Below are 17,708 nucleotides of genomic sequence, written 5' to 3'. Positions count from 1 at the left end.
GACTCCAAAAGGGAGGAAGACCTGAAGTGCAATAGGAAATGGGAGCAAGGAAAATGTAAACATGGGGGAGTCTAGACAAACAATGACTATATAAAACAGTAACTATACATACAGTTAGTTCATAGAGTTAAAAAGCAAGTAGAACTAAAATTCTTGGCAAAAATAGCAAATAGAGACTATAATCTAAATTAAAACAGCCAACTTTAGAAAACTCACTGTGTAAAATAGAGCATTTACTCATTTTACTACCCATTAAAAAATTAATTACAGGTACCCACATCAAGGTGTATACATTTCATAATCATAAACTGAGTGGGGGAAAAAAACCAGGTCACACTATCACTTAAACTAAGTAAAAAAACATGCCAAATAAATTATTTGGGGACACATACTAAAGTGGTAGAATTATAATGAAATATTCAGAATAGTAATGTAGTGGAAAGGGACACACAAGTCTTTAAAGGCATGTTAATGTTTGTTAAATTACATGGTGGGTACTTGAGTATTCATTTAATACATATTTATTTAACATTTACTTTTACATATGTGAAGTTGTTTGTTTTTAAAAAGGAATAACACAGTAAATCTAGGTGCCAACCACTCTCGCAGGATGTTCTGCTTTGGGGACAATGGCTGAGTGAATGAAAGCTGAAAGAGTTACCCCTCAGGAGCCCACTGTAGGGAATCTGAGGACCATGAATGCTCTGATCCATCTAGGGCATGACTATCCCAGTGAACAAATATCGGTGAGGGCTGCAGGCCATATACTCTACAGTAACCCCCAAACGTCAGGGTCAGAGAAACACCGGTGCTGGTAGAGCAGACTTTTCAAGTCTCTCACATCTCAAGGTTTGGAAGAAAAAACCCTGCGAAAGCCCCCAGGGTTCTTGTGCAATTTAAGGGTAGTAGGGGGGAGCCCGACTAAAAAAGGTATTTAGGGACCCATGGATTAACAGGAAGAAAATGAAGGCTTTAAATGTGACAAGCCGGTGCCGCAGATGACTACTTAGGTGCGGTTGAGGTAGGGCTGACTCTATGGCGCCCTCGCGCGGGCACGGGCAGCAGCTGCAGCAGGGCCGCCCACAACCTCGGGACCTTCTGCGCCTCGTTGCCCGGGAAGGGCCACGTCAGGATTGAGGGGTTAGGGCTGGCAGATAATCCGGAGCTATGACAGGATCCTTGTTTTTGCAATATCCAGGTTGGAGCCATAAAATCTTCAGGAAAACATAAAAATAAAAAGGACACCTTTCCAAGACATGACAAGTAAGAAACACGGGTGTTAGGACAGGGTTATAAACCTCAACAATAACATTGCTTGATTCTCAAATTCCTATTCTTGGGAAAATGACCTGAAACCGATAATTTTAGCATTATGTACGTATTCTCTTTTTAGGGCTTGAACTAGTCATTCAAAGTCAAGAGTTTATAATTTTAATTGTCGTTGCCTGGCTCACACTTCAGCATTTGGCTTTTGTTGAAACCCATCCTGCACAGAAGGGATCTGCCATTTTGCCTTCCAGAAGGGTGAAAACTCTCACAGGGGCTTCTAAAATGCTAGCACCCCATACCAAGGGTGGTGAGGTGCAGGACATAAGCAAAGCCTGTGAGTCATTACCAGTTTGGATTTCTCTCTGCAACCTGTATCACCATGCAAAGCATAGGCGATCTCAGGCTTGCCGGATCTTAAGTCAATTCTTTCCACTGTGGGTTGAGTGTGGCTTGGAGAAGAAAACATAACTCCATTCTTACAATCAGGTTGATATTTGTCAGGGTGTGGCCATGGCCGAAGGCCCCTGTCATTCAGCATACAGCATGAACTATTTTTATTTTCACAAGAACAGGGTTAAAACCTCTCACCTAAAATAACTGAAATATATGAGACTTTTTGATAAAGTTTGCTTGCTTCCTCCCGAGAAGACATGATTTATTCCACTGTATTTTCTAATTGTAAAATCCTATGAATGTGAACCTTGCAAATACCACTTAAAAGAGTGTAAACTGATGACTATTTTCTTTTTTTATTTTTTTAAAATTTTTTTTTCAACGTTTTTTATTTATTTTTGGGACAGAGAGAGACAGAGCATGAACGGGGGAGGGGCAGAGAGAGAGGGAGACACAGAATCGGAAACAGGCTCCAGGCTCCGAGCCATCAGCCCAGAGCCTGACGCGGGGCTCGAACTCACGGACCGCGAGATCGTGACCTGGCTGAAGTCGGACGCTTAACCGACTGCGCCACCCAGGCGCCCCATGATCACTATTTTCAAAAATTATGCACTAAAAATCATATTTCTCTGCTTTGAATGTGGTGCTGCACTTAAATACAGTATTTGCTAATAGTTTTCTTCTTCCTTGAATCATGCCCAAGAGGATTTTTTCCCCAGAAAGTTTTATTTTCTTCTTCAGATTTAGGTGAGAAAGTGCCCACCAGTGGAATTAATCATGGGGATGAAAGGTCCAGCATAGGGAACAGAATCAATTGTATCATCATAGCGTTGGATGGTGACATGGTAGCTACATTTGTGGTGAGCATAGCATGACATACAGGGTCGTTGAATCACTGTGTTGTACACCTGAAACTAATTAACACTGTGCCAACTGTACATCAGAAAAAAATAGGAAAAAACAGACAGTGCTCACCATCTATGTGCATAAGAACCCGGGTCTTTCAAAGGATCCTTGTGGCAGGGGATGAACTCAGCAAGCAGAGCAAAGTCATCACTGTTTCTGATCCATATGCTGTGGATTTTGAGCTGAAGATCACAGGAAAGATATTAGTGATGAGTTACTAGATCAGTGCTTTAATCCAGTGTTTAAAGGTTTCCCTTTTTTTCTTCATAAGAAGTCAACTATGACCATATATTGAATGGCAAAATAAGGTTAAGGAATGGGGCTTAGGGAAGGGAACTAGTGGTACCCCCTTAACATGTCAAAGTTATAAACAGACACCCACAGTCCAAGTGCAGACAAATGAGCCCTTTGAGCCACTGCCCAAGAGATGACCAGATGAGTTTATGAGCCTGAGAAGAGTTTTCAACATTACTAGACTATAACAACCCCATTTGGCCCCAAAATTTGTATTGGTTTTGGCCTTTCTCAAAGATTCTCTCATTGTCTAGTAGAGATATCTAAATAGAATAAGTGCACAAAAATTTTTTTGATTGACTAATGAGACATTATCTGACATCATTAGCTAATAAGTCATAAGTTACCTAAAGCAATTACACTGATGGGTTTTCTCATAAATATGCTCTTATATACCATTGCTCTCTCCCTCTCTCTTTTCCACCCAAACAATAGTAGGTTAAGAGAGAGAGAGAGAGAGAGAGAGAGAGATGGCAAATAAAGTTTGAAAACAGTTATGACACCAGGACATATTGCTAATTTTTCTTCCCTCAAGACATCAGTATTTGAAAACTCCTCTTCTTTTTTCTACAGTTTGTTTTTATTTATTCTGAGAGAGAGAGGGAGAGAGAGGAAAGCGAGAGCAAGCAGGGGAGGGGCAGAGAGAGAGAGAGACCGAACCCCAAGCAGGTTTCTCTCTGTCAGTGCCCAGCCCGAATCAGGGCTTGAACTCATGAACAGTGAGATCATGATCCAAGCTAAACTGAAGAGTCAGACGCTTAACCAACTGACCCAATTTGAAAACTCTTAAATACACTGTAGCTTAATGGTTTTGATCTCTGACACTGTACAGCTTTGCATTTGAGTCCCAGTTCTGCCACTAATTCTGTGACATTAGGGAAGTCACCTATCATCTCAGTGCCTCAGTTTCTTCATCTGTAAGACATAGATAACAGCGACCTCACAGGGGTTATGTGTATGATTTAAAGAATGTTTTGGGGGCACCTGGTTGGCTCAGTTGGTGGAACATGTGCCCCTTGATGTCAGGGTTGTGAGTTCAAGCTTCACGTTGGGCGCATTTAGCTGGCCCAGAGGCATTATTGTAGTATACTGCCTGGCATGTATTTATGCTGGGATTCGCGGTGGGTAATTCTATTACTAACTTTTGTGGCCACATATGTGGCCATATGTGTTCAGGGAATAAATCAGAGTAGTCCTTCTTTTAGTCATGACGACACTCCAGCTTTCTAGTCTACAGGGAGGCAGAACTGCAGAAGCTTCTCTATAACATTGGTCCTAGCCATTCTTGCTTTCCTCTTCATTACCAGTGCCTGGGTTTAGGTCCTCATCACCTCTCACCTGGAATATCTTTCCTGGGACGGACACATAAATCATTTATTTTAAAAAAAATTTTTAATGTTTTTATTTATTTTTGAGACAGAGAGAGACAGAACACAAGCAGGGGAGGGGCAGAGAGAGAGGGAGACACAGAATCCAAAGCAGGCTCCAGGCTTTGAGCTGTCAGCACAGAGCCCAACTGGGGCTCGAACTCATGGAGTGTGAGATCATGACCTGAGCTGAAGTCGGATGCTCAACCGACTGAGCCACCCAGGCGCCCCCTCATTTACATCTAAGTGTTCTCAGCCTCTTTCCCACAAAAGGATCTCATCTTTATCCTCAGAGCTTTACATCAGCCTCCAAGCAGAGCAGACTGTTAGGTGAGTTCCTAGGCTCATGAGGTGCAAAGAAAGGAAGCCGGAAGAAGGACACAGGAGTCAAGAGTGGGAAGAACTGGCTTTGGAGTGTGAGAAGCTCTGCAGCAGAGTCAAAAACTACCGACACAGTGTCTGTGAAGCTCCAGATGCTATTCTAAAAACCATGGATGCAGAGAATAAAATGGATAGACTCCCTACTCTCCAGATGCTCACATTTAAGGAGTGTGAATTGCTAAAGCAGAAGAACTACCCAGATGTGTTGCTATGTGCTTTGAATTGTATTCCCTTTAGCAATTTTTTAAAGCATAAGGAAAGACTGGAATTGCTTTCTGTTGTTGTTCCTTAGACTATGAAACCCTGAGGTTTCACAAGGTTGGGCCATACATTGCCCTGGAATTTTTCATTATTATATAATCATCTCTGGACTGGTTGCCAGACCTCCCACCTTGCCCTTTTCTACACTGCTACCAAAGGTTGTCTAAAACACAAATCTGATCATGCTCTAAGTTAACCTTGCAGCTTAAACACCTTCCAGTGTTGCCTCTTGCCTCCAGAATAACATGCAAGACATTATGTGATATAACCCTACGTCCCCCAAGTCTGCTTTCTTGCCAAAGCTCCCTACCCGTCCCGTGGTTGCCACAACCTCAGGCATAGCCCAGCCCTGGCACACACGGACCTCATGCTCCAGCAGAGATCTCTCAACACAATCAAATGCTTTGCCCACAATGACCTTGTTCTGGCAATCTCTCGGACTCTTCTCTCTGGAAAATCCTAGGCATCCTTCAAAATTCCATTCAAAAATGTCCTGTTTGAGAAGTCTTCCTGGCCCACCCCAAATGGGCCCTCCTACACTTGCTGTACCTGTTAAATACACATATTATTGCCTTGGATTTTGATTATTGATTGTGAATGATTCTGGCTGAGAACTCTGTTTTCCAGGGTTGATTGGGCAGATCTGTTCCCCCTAATACATTGTGCACATCACGAACATGGGAACCAGGATTGGACATCCCACAGTGCCAAGCACAGACTAGAACTCCAATGAATGAATGTATGTGGAATCAAAGAGACAGGATTATTCTAACCCCTGTCTGATGGGGATGATCTCTGATTTGCATGAGCTGTCCACTAGGCTTGGGAGTGAGAAGACCTGGGCAAGGCATATTTCTCCCCAGGATCTCTCTGGAGCCCCAGACTCTTCAAGTATGAGTTGAAGCAGGTGGAAGCTATAAGAAGAGGTCTCTGGTCAGAGCTGTAATTGAGAAGGAAGAGAAGATTCGGGAAGCCATTCTGGTGATATCTCAAGTTTGTTGTACCTTCTGATTGCAGTGTAGTGTAAGACACATAGAAATGGTACTCACACAACTGACTGCTGTAGTCAGAACCACAAAAGATCACAAATTTTAAATTGAGACTCCAGGTTAAATATGGCTAGAGGGTCTTTTGTCCCCTGTGGCTATCTTCATGTTATCCCTGCTCCTTCCATGACCAGGCTGCAAACCAACTTGGACCTGGCACTGCCAAGACAAGATTATCAAGGGTCATTTGAGTTCACAGCAAGCAATCTACATGACGAGTCTGGAGAATGAAAGGAAAATCTTCACTGTCTTTGTTTACTCTGATGATTGTCACATGCTCCTTTTTTTGTTGTTGTGGCCTGAGTGAGTCAACACTTCCCCAAAGTATTGACTAATCACATGGCTTGGCCGGGTCTGAGCGGTGAAGCCACGCAATGTATACTGCAGGATCCTCGAGCACTGTGTGTGTGTGCTTGCAGAAAGTGAACGGGGCCCCCAAGCCCTTCTCCATCTAAACCAGCACCTGGTGAAGCTCCTAGAGCTGACAATTTGATGCTCTCAAGTACTGTGGTCTCGACTGGATCTGCGAAGACAGCAGGCTGTGCATTTGCTTCCCTCTGGTGGTAGGTCCTGGAGTGAGCCTGGGGACTCTGTGTCTTCCTCTAACACTGGATGAATGGGTGCCTTCCAGCTTCACTCCCAGAGGGTTCCCAAACACCTAGCCCAGAAGGTAAGCTCATTGTTTCATTGGCCACTGTTCATAACAGTGTCTAACATTTATAGAATGCTACTCAGTGCTCTACGCTGTGGTACAGACTCTATAGAAGTGTGTCATTTGAGCCATACAACAGGGTTAGGAAGTAGGGACTGTTAGTAGTATTCCTGTAGACAGAAGAGGGGTGGGGCCATGCTAGAGAGAAAGAAAATAGCCCAGTTAATGAATTTGGGAACTAGGATCACACCCTGGGTCTGCTGCCAAAGGGCCCAGGCTCTTAGCCTCTGTGCTGTGCTGCCTCCCACACTGCAAGTGGAGTCTGAGATATGTTCATATCCACACACATGGCCCTCACCCACAAACAGAGTACCTTGCATGACCGACTCCCAGTATTGAAGCTGTAGGCTGGTCAGTGTGAATGCTTAGGTGGAGGCATCTGTGGGCATACAGGAAGGTCTCATACAAGTATATAAACCCAGTATAGGAACATAGCCTTTAACATAGCACTTTAGAACCTTACTCAGATCAAGTCCAGGATAGCCAGCCACCTATTATTCCAGGCATGGAAAAGGAAAGACCATTTTGCACTCTATTGTGGTCCCTCCCTTGATGGGATCCTTGATTTGTCCTGTGCTTGAGCAGAGGACAGCCCCCCCCACCCCCCGCCCAGAGCCAGTGCCCAGCGCCAGTGCCCAGCATAGCTACCGACAGCCTTCCCTGAACATCTGATAAAGAGGCTCTTGCTAGGGAATCCCATTACTATGACCACATTGGATGTGGCCCCTTTAGAACAGGGGGAAGTGAAATAGCCTAATTTCTGGCAAATCTGTCTGATCTGCTTGGTGGAAGAGGATGGCTGGACTGATTCTGAATAATTATCAGTTCATCTTTAGATAAAGTAAAGATGAGCTCTGTGTACAGGGTTTCCACCAAACTCAAGTGTTCATATCTTTTTGGTTAACTGGGTCTCTTTGGTGTTGCCATTGCCAGGGCTTGTGGGCTTTCTTGCTCTCGCTCTCTCTCAGAAATAAATAAATAAACATTAAAAAAAAAAAAAAAGCTGATTCTGAATATAGAGATAAAACCAGGTTTGGGAGATGATAGCCTGTCCTGCCCTAATTGTTCTCTTTCTGGCACCTGTGAAAAACCTTGATGCTCCCTGACAATGCCTTCTAATGAGGTCCCTAAGAGCTGACTCATTGAATCCTTTTGGATGGAGTGGAAGGCAAACCTTTTGCACTGTGTTTTCTGCTGTATGGCAACAGGATATACCCATGCTGAGGTTGCAACCCAGGCGATGGATACCAAGGAGAGTCTGGTCCCTCAGGGGATCTAAAGCAAAGTGCACTTATCCTACAATTGCTTTCAGGAAGGCTGGTCTTCACATACACAAGGTAGAAGACAGGCATTCTTTCTAGGAGGAGAGTATGCATGCTTAGAAAGGAGGTTGGTTAATGGTTTTAAGAACTGAAATACAGAGTGAAGAGCCTTAGGCTTCTCACCATAGAACAGTCTTCTCTCTTTACTAATACTTACACCACAATTTGTCCCTGCCACAATCAGAAATCAAAGCCGTAGGTGTCTTAATTACAGGAAACATTGTATATCCAGTGCTTCTGACCTTACACTGAAGGGGAGTTTATTTTTAGCTAACAGGCATTTAACCTTTCTGGAACGTCTTTGGGGTGTTTGTTTCTCAGAGGACATGTGAGGAGTGGCTTCTAACCAGTTATTTTCTGACTGACTTTAGCACCATGTGCTGCACTTGCATGGATTTGAAGTCCTCACCCCTCAGGTGTTGCTCCTGAGGCCATATCAGAAAAAGAAAGGCAAGTGATGGTGGCACTGCGGGCCCAGAGACTGACAGGCATTGGGAAGGAAGCGCCCGCCCACGGGACACCTCCCTGGTACTTTAGGTGATAACCTGCAATGCAGTCACCCCACCAAAGAGTGGTGGACGGGACTGGAGTTAAATAAAACTTACAGAAAAGTTGGTTGAATATACTTAATGTGTCAGTCATCAATTTATTGCCTCTTGGCCACAAATGCCACCTTTAACATCTGCAGCATGATGAACAGAATCCCTTTAAGCATTTCTCCTTTAAAGCAAGCTTCCGGGGTAGAGGGCTCTGGGATGACAGGCCAGGACAGGGGAAGAGGCTCTCGGGTGGTTTATAGTGACGGCCGGCTCTATGCTGGGCTGGCAGGAGCCCTGCCACAGGCCAAATAAGCTGCCATAGTTCTCTCTGCAGGGAAAGCAGAGCCCCCTTTTGCAGATGCTGCCCATTTGCCTGCATCCCCCAGGGGCCTACTACTCACCCAGCAACTTCAGTCCAACACCAGCGTGAACAAACCAGCAAATTTCTTTGCCATGTGTGGGCTGAGCCATACTTTCTCCAACAGGTTTGAACCAACCACTGTCTGTCCTTCTGTGGCACTCTCTCCCTCAGCCTGAAGGAACCTTAAAGAGTTGTCTTATATCTTGTGGTCACTCTTTTCTTGTAGTTAATAGTTCTTTATATTATACTCCTGTTTGCGCTACTGTGTGCTCTCTGTCTCCTGATTAGAATCAGACCGCTACATTTAATGATGTGGGTAAAAGTTTCATAATAAATAAGTAGCCCAAGGGCACCTGGGTGGCTCAGTTGGTTAAGCGTCCATCTTCAGCTCAGGTCATAATCTTGAGGTTCATGGTTTTGAGCCCTGCACCGAGCTCTGTGCTGATAGCTCAGAGCCTGGAGCCTGCTTCAGATTCTGTGTCTCCCTCTTTCTCTGCCCCTTCCCCACTTGCACTTCTGTGTCTCTCTCAAAAAAATGGAAAAATGTTAAAAAAAAAAAAAAAAGAAAAGAAAAAATGTTTAAATGAACAACTTAACATGACACTACAAGGAACTAGAAAAAGGAGAAACTTAGCTGAACTTTAGTAGAGGAAGGAAATTACAAAGAAAAATCAGAAATAAATAAAATAGAGACCAGAATAAACAATAACATAACATTGAAGGTAATGATCAGTTTTTCCAAAAACATAAATTGGTAATGCTTTAACTATATTAACTAAGAAACAAAAGAGAGAAGACCCAAAAACCAAAATGAGAAATGGAAGAGAAAACAATACAACAGATAACCAACCACAGAAATATACAGTGTGGTAACTTACTATAAGCAATTATATACTAACAAATCAGATAAGTTAGAAAAAAACCCACATAATTCCTAAACACACACAAGTCACCAAGACTGAATCATTGATCTTGAATCCAAGAAATAGGAAATCTTCTTAGACCAATAACATGAATGAAAGTTGAATTAGAAATGAAAAATCTCCCAGCACATAAAAGCCCAAGACCACATGGTTTCACTGGTGAATTCCACCAAACATTAAACAAAATAATGAAAATCTTTATCAAAATCTTACAAATAATAGAATAGAGGAGACACATTCAAAATCATTCCATGAGGCCAATACTATCTGATACCAAAGCAGGATAAAACAAAAACAAAAAACATCTAGTTTGTCTGATATAGGTATTGCTACTCCAACTTTCTTTTGACATCCATTTGCATGATTAATGTTTCTCCATCCCCTCACTTTCCATCTGCAGGTAGGTGTCTTTAGATCTAAAATGACTCTCTTATGGGCTATATTTTCTATTACTAATTTTTTCTTTCAGGAAGTAATGGGACAATTTGTGAAGAAGATATTCATTACATTTAATACTTTAACTTCATTCTTGAGAATTTATCCTAAGAAATTATTTAAAAAATACTGTTATAGATTTTTTAATGAAAAGAATCATAAATATGCATTTGATTAAGCAAATTATGTTGTATCACTTTGATGTAACATTATAAACTTAACAGGAAAATTATATGTCCTTATGCACAACCTATAAAACCTGGTCATGGAAAGTGTTGCACACAAGAAATAAGTAAACCAGGGCAATATAATTGTCAAGAGTTGTGCAAGTTCTAGGATTTTACCTTACTTACAAACTAACAAATTATTTGTCTGTTACATCCTATTTCATGGATGCTGGCAGAAGACATTAGACTTTTGGCCAGAGACAGAGGACTTCATTACTGACAGAAAAAGCAGTAGGTAGAGCTTATCATATTCTTTTGTGTTGGTTTCCCATGCCACCCGTGTCCTATGAAGGCACTGCAAAACGTACTTCATGGATGCCTTCACAACCAGAGCGTTGAAATTTAGGAGAGGAACACTGAGCTTGGGGGATTTAGTGCTTTTACAAAAAGCAGATACAAGCTTGCTCTTTCTTGGGGAGAGATGTTAACTCATCTATTGAAGCTGCCCACTGCAAACACAACCCTGAGAAATAGCCCAGGCAAAGGGCATTCAAGCATTCTTGGCGTACTCAGAAAGAACGTGCAGGGAGCAATCCACCCTTGATGGATTGCCTTTCCCAACAACAAAGTAACAACTAGGCATAAAGCATGAAGACTTTAAAAAGGCATGAAAAAATAAATATAATTTTGTTAGTGTGGCAATGTTTTCTTTAGTATCGTTCTGTGCTCTTGTCGTTTATGTATGTATGTTCATATATTCACAGATAGGCACTGGACAGAAAACACATTCCAATATCAGTTTTTGGAAATTTAAGGAGGAGAATTCTCCCCTCTTCCTGCTGGTTTATTTCCTCTGTCGGCTTCTTTCCTTTGTCAGAGATGCCTCCCAAATCCTCCCATACTTCCTACAAATCACAGGGAGTGCATTGGGAGCTTTTATATCCATTAGGCATCACTTGTCTGTGAATAATGATCATTTGTGTCTTTTTTCTCAATTCTTGTCCTATTTTTGCCTTTTTGTGTAGTAAGGGATACCTCCTGTATAATAAATGGTCACCCTTACTTATCTTGTTACTAATCTTACTGTGAAAACTTTTGAGGACTCACTATTAGTATGATGAATGGTTGTTGACTTTATCAAATACTTGTATGCATATATTGAAATAATCATGTTTTAATTTTTATCTGTTGATGTTGTAAATTTTAGTGATTGTTTTCCTAATTTTAAATGAAACTTGCATTCCTAGGAAACTTACTTTGGTCATTATGTATTATCTTGTTTTCATTTTGATGAATTCTGTTTGCTAGTAGTTGGCTTTGAAGTTTTACATTTATGTTGATGCATTAGATTAGCCTGTAATTTTCTTTCTGCTTCTGTCCTTGTCAGATTTTAATATGAAGCTTAATCTCAAAAAAGTGAGTTTGGGAGTGAAGCCTCCTTCTCTACACTATGTATTAACTTGATTAAGAATGAAATCATTTGCTCCTTGAATGAAATCATTTGTTTGGTAAAACTTTCTAGTAAAACAATCTAGACATGAAGTTTTGTTTGGCTTTGTGGTTTTGGATTAGATAAAATAAGCATGGTCCACCCTGTGTCTCCCACTGAATGTAGTATAAAGCCTGGAAAAATGCTTAAAGCAACTATTACAGGAGTCTAAAAAGTAAACAGTAGCAGGTGGAATGGGGAAGACCAGAATTCAAAGTACTACCAACCTGACAATGTTTTGTCCTTTTTTCCCCTTCAGTATCTCTCAGCCTGAACTCAACACAGCCAAACATTCTGAGTTGTCGGTTGAAGACAGAAACATCTCCAGGGGAAGCCCTCTAGTTCTGGCTTGATTGGAAGGATAGGGAATTGTTAATGTTCAGGGAAACTGCGAAATCTCCCATTTTTTTCTTTTCTTTTTTCTCTGACATTCCAGCCTGCAAGCAATCCTGAAATGGCAACAAAAGGAGCTTGCAATTGCCCAAACCCTGAAGAAATAAACCCTTCCTGTCCAATCAGTGACTCTGTGGTACCAAGAAACAGGAACCAAATCCTATCGCTTTCTTCTTCTCCCTGTTCTCCCATTTCTTGGCTCTAGACAGGGGTGCACTTGGAGAAGCATGTGGCAGAATGGGGCAATTAAAGTGTCAGCTTTCTGCCTGAAGTCTGGAAACAGAAGTCCTATAGAAACAGAAAATACTGCGGAGGTCATGGAGAGGGAGAGGGGAGTGCAGGGAAACCACACCGTAAAGTTGTGTTTGAACTCCTGGGCTCACCTTTAAGCTGCAGACCTGGGGATCTGATCCCAATCAGCATACCAAATACTTTGGGAACTGAACTATAGATAGACAACTGCTCAGATCACAGATTGGTCATGGGTGGCATACACATGAGACAAATCCCAACAGCGTTGCAAAGGATGTGAGAACTGAAATGGCATAGAAACCACAACCCACTGAAAGCATGTTGAAACAACTGGCCCGAACCTAACTGGGTTGATTACCTGCTAAAACAAAAATAATAACATTCTTGATGAAATTCAAATAAAACCCAGAGTTTCATAACATAATCTTCAAAGTAGCCAGAATACAATCCAAAATTGAATATTGGGTATTCGAAGAGCCAGAAAAATCTCAACTTGCGTGGGAAAAGGAACTCAAGAGATGCTAACACCAAGATGACACAGATGTTGGAGTGATCTGACAATGACTTTATAGTAGCTCCAGTGACCAGTCACAAATACTCTAGAAAGAGGTGGAAAAGTAAAAAGTCTCAGTAAATAAATGGAAGACAAAAAAGAAACAAATGGAAATTTTAGAACAGAAAAATACAAGAGCCAAAATACTATCTCAGTATCAGAATGGAAACACAAGGGGGAAGGTCAGTGACTTTGAAGATAGATCAACAGAAAGTATCCAATCTGAATAACAGATAAAATGATTTTTTTTAATTGTCAAGTTAGCTAACATACAGTGCAGTCTTGGCTTCAGGAGTAGATTCCCATGGTTCATCACTTACATACAACACCCAGTGCTCATCCCAACAAGAGCTCTCTTCAATGCCCATCACCCGTTTTCCCCACCCACCAATCCCCCAGCCCTATCAATCCTCAGTTTGTTCTCTGTACTTAAGAGTCTCTTATAGTTTGCCTCCCTCTCTGTTTTTATCTTTTTATTCCTTCCCTTCCCCTATGGTCATCTGTTAAGTTTCTCAAATTCCACATAAGAGTGAAATCATATGATATCCATCTTTCTCTGACTGACTTATTTTGCTTAGCATAATACCCTCCATTCCATCCACATTGTTGCAAATGGCAAGATTTCATTCTTTTTCATCACTGAGTACTATACACACACACACACACACACACACACACACACACACACACCAGTTCTTCTTTAGTCATTCATTGGTTGATGGACAACTGATTTGGGCTCTTTCCATAATTAGGCTATTATTTATAGCGCTGCTATAAACATTGGGGTGCATGTGCCCCTTCAAATCAGCACTCATGTATCCTTTGGATAAATTCCTACTAGTGTTATTTCTGGGTGGTAGGGTAATTCTATTTTTAATTTTTTGAGGAACGTCCACACTGTTTTCCAGAGTGGCTGCACCAGTTTGCATTCCCACCAACAGTGCAAGAGGGTTCCCCTTTCTCCACATCCTCACCAACATCTGTTGTTTCCTGAGTTGTTAATTTTAGTCATTCTGACTGGTGTGAGGTGGTATCTCAATGTGGTTTTGATTTGTATTTCCCTGATAATGAGCAATATTGAGCATCTTTTCATGTGCCTGTTGGCCATCTGGATGTCTTCTTTGGAAAAGTGTCTATTCATGTTGACAGGGTCCTTGAGCAAACAGCTAAGAAAGAATTCTTGAGATGTCTTTGGTGCAAAAAGGTGATTTTATTAAAACTTGGGGACAGGACCCATGGGCAGAAAGAGCTGCACTGAGGTTGTGAGGAGTGACTGATTATATACTTTTACGTTAGTGGTGGTTAGGGATAGGGTAAGTCTCTAAGGAATTTGAAAGCAAGGCTTTTAGAACCTTAAGGGGCTAGATACTGTTAAGATAAGGTTACTTTTAGTCTTTAATGAAACAAAAACATTAAGGAAGTAAGGCAGCCATGAGTTTTTGAAGAAGGTCATGCTCTGCATGTTTCAGGTGTGTATCAGTGGGCTGCAAGCTGTAAAGAGATTTAATTTAAGCTACATTTCTCTTCCCTTTGTTTCCCTCATCAATATCGTCTGCCCATTTTTTACTGGATCATTTGTTTTTCAGGTTTTGAGTTTGGTAAGTTCTTTATAGATTTTTGATACTAACCCTTTATTTGATATGTCATTTGCAAATATCTTCTTCCATTCCATCAGTTGCCTTTTAGTTTTGTTGATTGTTTCTTTTGCCATGCAGAATCTTTTTTATCTTGATGAGGTCCTAATAGTTCATTTTTGCTTTTATTTCCCTTGCCTTCAGAGACAGGTCAAGTAAGAAGTTGCTGCAGCTGAGATAAAAGAGATTGCTGCCTGTTTTCTCCGGTAGCATTTTGATGGCTTCCTGTCTTAAATTTAGGCCTTTCATCCGTTTTTAACTTATTTTTGTGTATTGGGTATAAAAGCAGTCCGGTTTCATTCTTCTGCATGTTACCATCCAGCTCTCTGCACCATTTTCTAAAGAGACTATTTTTTTCCATTGGATAATCTTTTCTGCTTTGACAAAAATTAGTTGGCCATATATATTTTTGGGTCCATTTCTGGGTTCTCTATTCTACTCTATTGGTCTATGTGTCTGTTTTTGTGCCGGTACCATACTGTTCTGATGATTACAACTTTGTAATACAGGCTAAAGTCCAGGATTGGGATGTCCCCAGCTTTGGTTTTCTTTTTCAACATTACTTTGGCTATTCAGGGTCTTAAATATAGATTTTAGGATTGTTTGTTCTAGCTCTATAAAGAATGCTGGTGCTATTTCGATTGGGACTGCACTGAATGTGTAGATTGCTTTAGGTAGTATTAACTTTTTAACAATATTTGTTCTTCCAGTCCATGAGCATGGAATGTTTTTCCAATTCTTTGTGTCTTCTTCAATTTCTTTCATAGGCTTTTTATAGTTTTCAGCATATAGATCTTTTACCTCTTCGGTTAGGTATTCCTAGATATCTTATGTTTTTGGTGCAATTGTAAATGGGATCGATTCCTTGATTTCTATTTTTTCTGTTTCATTATTGGTGTATAGATATGCAACCGATTTCTGTACATTGATTTTATATCCTGCAACTTTGCTGAATTCATGGGTCAGTTCTAGTAGTTTTTTGGTGGAGCCTTTTGGGTTTTCCATGTATTGTATCATGCCATCTTCAAAGAGTGAAAGTTTGACTTCTTCCTTGTCAATTTGGATGCCTTTTATTTCATTTTGTTTTCTGATTGCTGGGGCTATGACTTCCAATACCATGTTAAACAACAGTGATGAGAGTGGACATCCCTGTTGTGATCTCAGGGGAAAAAACTCTCAGTTTTTCCCCATTGAGTATGATCATTAAGTGTGGGGCCTTTCAAATATGGCTCTTATGATGCTAAGTTATGTTCCTTCTATCCCAACTTTTTTGAGGGTTTTTATTAAGAAAGATGCTATATCTTGTCAAATACTTTTTCTGCATCCATTGACAGGATCATGTGATTCTTATCCTTTCTTCTACTAATGTGATGTATCATGTTGATTGATTTGAACCAGGCCTACAGCCCTGGAATGAATCCCCTTGATCATGGTGAGTAATTCTTTTAATATACTGTTGAGTTAGATTTGCTAGTAACTTGTTGATAATTTTTGCATCCATGTTCATCAGGGATATTGGTCTGTAATTCCCCTTTTAAGTGGGGTCTTTGTCTTGTTTGGGAATCAAGGTAATGCGGCTTCATAGAATAAGTCTGGAAGCTTTCCTTCCATTTCTGTTTTTTGGAACAGTCTGAGAAAAATGTTAACTGTGCTTTAAATGTCTGGTAGAATTCCCCTGGGAAGGCATCTTGCCCAGTACTCTTATTTGTTGAGAGATTTTTAATAAATGATTCAATTTCTTTGCTGGTTGTGGTCTGTTCAAATTTTCTATTTCTTCCCGTTTGAGTTTTGGTAGTGTCTGAGTGTCTAAGAATTTGTCCATTTCTTCCATATTGTCCAGTTTGTAGACATATAATGTTTCATAGCATTCTTTTTTTAAAAATTTTTAATGTTTCTTTATTTTTTTGAGAGACAGTGAGTAAGTGGAGAGGGGCAGAGAGAGAGGGAGACACAGAATCTGAAGCAGCCTCCAGGCTCTGAGCTGTCATCACAGAGCCCGATGTGGGGCTTGAACTCAAAAACTGCAAGATCATGACCTGAGCCAAAGTCGGATGCTTAACTGACTGAGAAACCCAGGTGCCTCAATTTTTCATAGTATTCTTAATAATCATTTGTATTTCTGGTATTTCTATGGTGTTGGTTGTGATCTCTCTTTCATTTGCGATTTTATCTAATTGGGTCCTCTCTCTTTTCTTTTTGAGAAATCTGGCTAGGGGTTTATCAATTTGATTTATTCTTTCAAAAAACCAGCTCTTAGTTCATTGATCTGTTCTACTATTTTTTGGATTCTATATTATTTATTTGTGCTCTAATCATTAATATTTCTCTTCTTCTGCTGGCTTTGGGCTTTCTTTGCTGCTGCCTTTCTAGTTCCTTTAGGTGTGGGGTTAGGTTGTGTATTTGGGATCTTTCTTGCTTCTTGAGATAGACCTGAATTGCAATGTATTTTCCTCTTAGGACTGCCTTTGCTGCATCCCAAAGGGCTTGGACTGTCATGTTTTCATTTTTATTTGCTTCAATATATTTTTTAATTTCTTCTTTAATATCCTGGTTGACCCATTTATTCTTTAGTAGGATGTTCTTTCACCTCCATGTATTTGGGGGCTTTCCAAATTTTTTCTTGTGGTTGATTTCAAGATTCATAGCATTGTGATCTGAAAGTATGCATGCTATGATCTCAAACCTTTTATATTTGTCAAGGGCTGTTTTGTGACTTAGTATGTGATCTATTTTGGAGAATGTTCTATGTGCACTCAAGAATGTGTATTCTGCTACTTTTGGATGAAATGTTCTGAATATATCTGTTAAGTCCACCTGGTCCAATGTGTCATTCAGAGCCATTGTTTCCTTATTGATTTTCTGCCTAGATGATCTGTCCATTCCTGTAAGTGGAATATTAAAGTCCCCTACAATCACAGTATTATTAACTATAGATTTATTTATGTTTGTGATTAATTCATTTACATATTTGGGTGCTCCACATTGGCGGCATAAACATTTACAATTGTTAG

General features: G+C 40.7%; 1 protein-coding gene across 1 annotated transcript in view; it reads left to right on the top strand.

The window, feature by feature from the left end:
• The first annotated feature begins 6,283 nt into the window (after positions 1-6,283).
• Positions 6,284-17,708, top strand: part of RIPK1 (receptor interacting serine/threonine kinase 1) — a 73,176-nt gene continuing 61,751 nt past the window's right edge. Inside the window, exon 1 of the mRNA XM_015534887.2 lies at positions 6,284-6,587. The gene's annotated coding sequence lies outside the window, so the exon portion shown is untranslated. The remainder of the gene's footprint in view (positions 6,588-17,708) is intronic.

Source organism: Panthera tigris, chromosome B2 (assembly GCF_018350195.1).
Source record: "Panthera tigris isolate Pti1 chromosome B2, P.tigris_Pti1_mat1.1, whole genome shotgun sequence".
NCBI classification, from domain to species: Eukaryota; Metazoa; Chordata; class Mammalia; order Carnivora; family Felidae; genus Panthera; species Panthera tigris.
Note: the sequence above shows the minus strand (reverse complement) of the source record. Positions and strands in the feature narration are given on the sequence as shown.